This window comes from Carcharodon carcharias, chromosome 11 (genome assembly GCF_017639515.1).
Source record: "Carcharodon carcharias isolate sCarCar2 chromosome 11, sCarCar2.pri, whole genome shotgun sequence".
NCBI lineage: Eukaryota > Metazoa > Chordata > Chondrichthyes > Lamniformes > Lamnidae > Carcharodon > Carcharodon carcharias.
Genome location: NC_054477.1, coordinates 101889311 through 101893344, shown reverse-complemented (window position 1 = coordinate 101893344; position 4034 = coordinate 101889311).

The window sequence follows — 4034 nt, the reverse complement described above, 5'->3', positions numbered from 1 at the left end:
ATTTTAATTTTGAGAGCTTAAATAAACATTTTAACTCCGTTCATCTGATGGAAACAGGAAAGGAGCAAAGTTAAAATGGAGGTGGTACGCTTAACTGCCTTATTCCTCTTGGAGCCCATTGCCATTTTAATTGCCTACACGGTGGAGTGTTAGCAACGAATGCCCAATCAATGAAAGCTGCCATTACAGCCGAAGAAACCCAAAAGTGCAAGTGCTCACAGTGTTTCCCCATCCTCTGCAAGAGTAATGTTGGCTGCAGCTCTCGAGGCTCCTCCTCTCTCATTCTGCCCACCTTTAAGCACCATAGTCATCAGCCATTTATGCGAAGTTCCTCCTGTGAGGAGGGATTGAATGAACAAGGCCTACATTCCCTAAAGCTTCAAGGATTTGAGAATTGATGTAATTGAAACAGAATCTTCAGAGGGCTTGACAGGGTAGATGCTGGATGGATATCTTCCTGGCTGGGGAACCAAAAATTATTGTCACAATAGTGTCTGCCCAAAGTGAGGAGTTTGCAATTATGACTGAAATGTAGAAAAATGTATGTACTCAAAGGGTGGTGAGTCTTTGGATTCTCTACTCAAAAGATTTGTGGATGCTGAAGCATTGCGTATATTCAAAACAGAGATCAATAGATTTTTAGATACTAAGGGAATGGGGATAATGAGTTGAGGTAGAGGATCAGCCATGATCTTATTGAATGGTGGAGCAGGCTCAAAGGATTGGATAATCTACTTCTGTTCCTATTTCTTATGTCATCAGCTGATAGTCCTTGTTGCCCAGTAAGCACCCTTTAGTTTGCCATGGTTGTTGAAATACAGATGGCACAGCGGACTGCCACAGAATCAGCAACATGACTGCCAGGATACCTGGTATTGATTTGCATGATTCACTCTATACGGCCACACAGTAGCTGGACATAGAGGGACTGGAATTGCTTTTGGTTGCAGTACATTTCAGAATTGATAGGCGCCACCTGCAAAGCAGTGGTGCAGTCTATTGCAACCTGCAATCCTCATGAAGCCGTGTGCTCAGTCTGCCTGTTGCTGTCTGTAAAGAGAGAATGAAATGTATTCAGCTGTCTTAGCATAGAGAGCTTCAGTGACCTTTAATGAGCAGTGGATAGAAAAGTAGTTGATGTTGGAAATATCTGCAGTTCTAGCCTAGAAGGAGTCTGACACAAAAATTCATGGCCACAGTCACCTTCACAGCCTCTGACAATGTGCTCATCAATCCTATTCTAAGATTGCTAATGTGGAAACTTCATGGCAGCAGCAGGTGGCAGATTTCAGTGAGAAAGTCCCTATTAAAGCATAAACATCTCACTTACTCTTCCTTTCTAAGGTTCAGATAGGAGAATTGTTCTCTGAACACCCTAAGCAGTTATGGGCACCTGTTGAGAGCCCTTTCCCCTTCCTCTGCCTCCATTTTCCACCAGTTTACCCTGCTCTGCAATGCCTTCTCATTCTCCCAGTAATGCTGTAATCCAAGGGGGATGTCTACGAGTGCACCCATGCCTGGGAGCAATTGGCTCATATAGAAGCCATGAAATCAGGGCAAAGTTCTTTAGTATGTCCCATCTCACTCCTTGTAGACTTTAGCAATCTTAAAATTACTCTGGAAAGCACTAAGCATTCTCAGATTCTTAGGAACAATCAGAAATCAATCAGCAGCTAATCTGAAAGTAGATAATGATCCTTTTAAAAAGCACTGCTGAATGCATGTTCAGCCTTGCATGATTAACTGGAGGTTAGGCACTTTGCAGCCTTCTGGACTTAACGTTGAGTTCAACAACTTCAGACCATGAACGCTCTCCTCCATCCTCATCCCTTTTTTATCCCGTTTTTTCAATAGTCATTTTTATTTTTTATCCACTTATTTTTATTTATTTTTATTCATTGTTTTATCTCCACCTTTTATCCTATTTTCGATCTTTTTTCCCACCACTGTCCCCTCCCCCCACCCCACCCCCACAAGAGCCAGCTGTCACTTGTTCATGTTGTTCTTTCCAGAGTGCTTACCCTTGTCCTGCTATTATCACATTCTGCTTTCTTACCTTAATGCCACCATCAGCACCTCCTTTAGCCTGTATCACTACCATTAATACTCCTTTGTCCTTTTATTCATGACATACTTATCAATCTCTCCTTTGCCCCCACCAATTGCTGGCCTTCTATCCAGCTTCACCTGCTCCACCCCCCTTAGTACAAATTTCATCACATTTTTACTTCTCTTTAGCTCTGAAGAAGAGTCATAGGGACTGAAAATGTTAACTCTATTTTTCTCTCCACAGATGCTATTAGATCTGAGCTTTTCCTGCATTTTCTGTTTTTGTTTCAGATTTCCAGCTTCTGCAGTATTTTGCTTTTATATTAGCTGGAGTGTTGGGCTCTAACATGGCAGCATTGGCATCAAATCTGTGTTACACGTTGATTGCCATCATGATTCACCTACTCTCTGCTTCTCTCAGATTCTGACTCTGCACACACAAACATCCTCACCAATATGGGGTCCAATGTGACTCATGCCAAAAGTGTGTATGTGTGCCATGGACACCATGTTAGACACTTAGTATCTCAATTTTGCACTCTGCCTGTTTTTAATGACAGCCGGCTTCCTTATAAATTCAAAATTAAAACAAACAATGCAAATTATTGGTGAATAGTGAATAAAATCTTAACAGTATATTTCAGTATGCTCAATGTTTTAATAAAAGCTGGTGCACAACATGAAAGAAACTGACTTCTGAAACAATTAAATACAATATATATAGCATAATGGAGCTCATTGCCTGAAAGAGTAGTAGAGGCAGAAACCCCCAACTCATTTAAAAGGCATCTGGATATGCACCTTAAGTGTCCATAACCCGCAGGAATGCAGACCAAACGCTGCCAGGTAGGATTAGGCTGGATGGATCATTTTCCATGGCACCTTCCCATGCAACCGCAGAAGGTGCAACACCTGCCCCTTTACTTCCCCTCTCCTCACCATCCAAGGGCCCAAACATTCTCTTCAAGTGAAGCAGCATTTCACTTGCACTTCCCTCAATTTAGTCTACTGCATTCGTTGCTCCCAATGCAGTTTCCCCTACATTGGAGAGACCAAACGCAGATTGGATGACGGCTTTACAGAACACCTTCAGTCTGTCTGCAAGCATTACCCAGACCTCCCTGTCACTTGCCATTTCAACACTCCACCCTGCTCTCTTGCCCACATGTCCGTCCTTGGCTTGCTGCATTGTTCCGGTGAAGCTCAACGCAAACTGGAGGAACAGCACCTCATCTTCCAACTAGGCACTTTACAGCCTTCCGGACTGAATATTGAGTTCAACAATTTTAGATCATGAACTCTCTCCTCCATCCCCACCCCCTTTCCGATTCCCCCCCCCCCCCTTATTTTTCCAATAATTTATATAGATTTTTCTTTTCCCACCTATTTCCATTATTTTTAAATGTATTTCCATCCATTGTTTTATCTCTACCTTTTAGCCTATTTTGATTCCTTCACCCCACCCCCACTAGGGCTATCTGTACCTTGCTTCTACCCTTAATTAGCACATTCCTTACATAATATCACCACTTTCAACACCACTTTGTCCTTTTGTCTGTGACATCTTTTGGTTATCTCCACCTATCACTGGCCCTCCATCCAGCTCTACCTGTCCCACCACCACCACCCCCCCCCCCACCCCAAACCAGCTTATATTCCACCTCTTCTATTTTTACTTAGTTCTGTTGAAGAGTCAGGCGGACTCAAAAGGTTAACTGTGCTCCTCTCTGCAGATGCTGCCAGACCTGCTGAATTTTTCCAGGTATTTTTGTTTTTTGTTTTGAATCGTTTTTCTGCCGACACAGACACAATGGAACAAGAAGCCTTTTTCTGTGCCGTAAACTTTCTATGATTCTATAATGTTAAATGTGTAAATTTCAAAAGCACAATACTATGTAGGATTTATTTAAGATAGTTTTAATGGAAACCATTCTTTCCTCTGAATTAAGCGCATTATTTTGAATGATAAACATGCCAATTTCCCA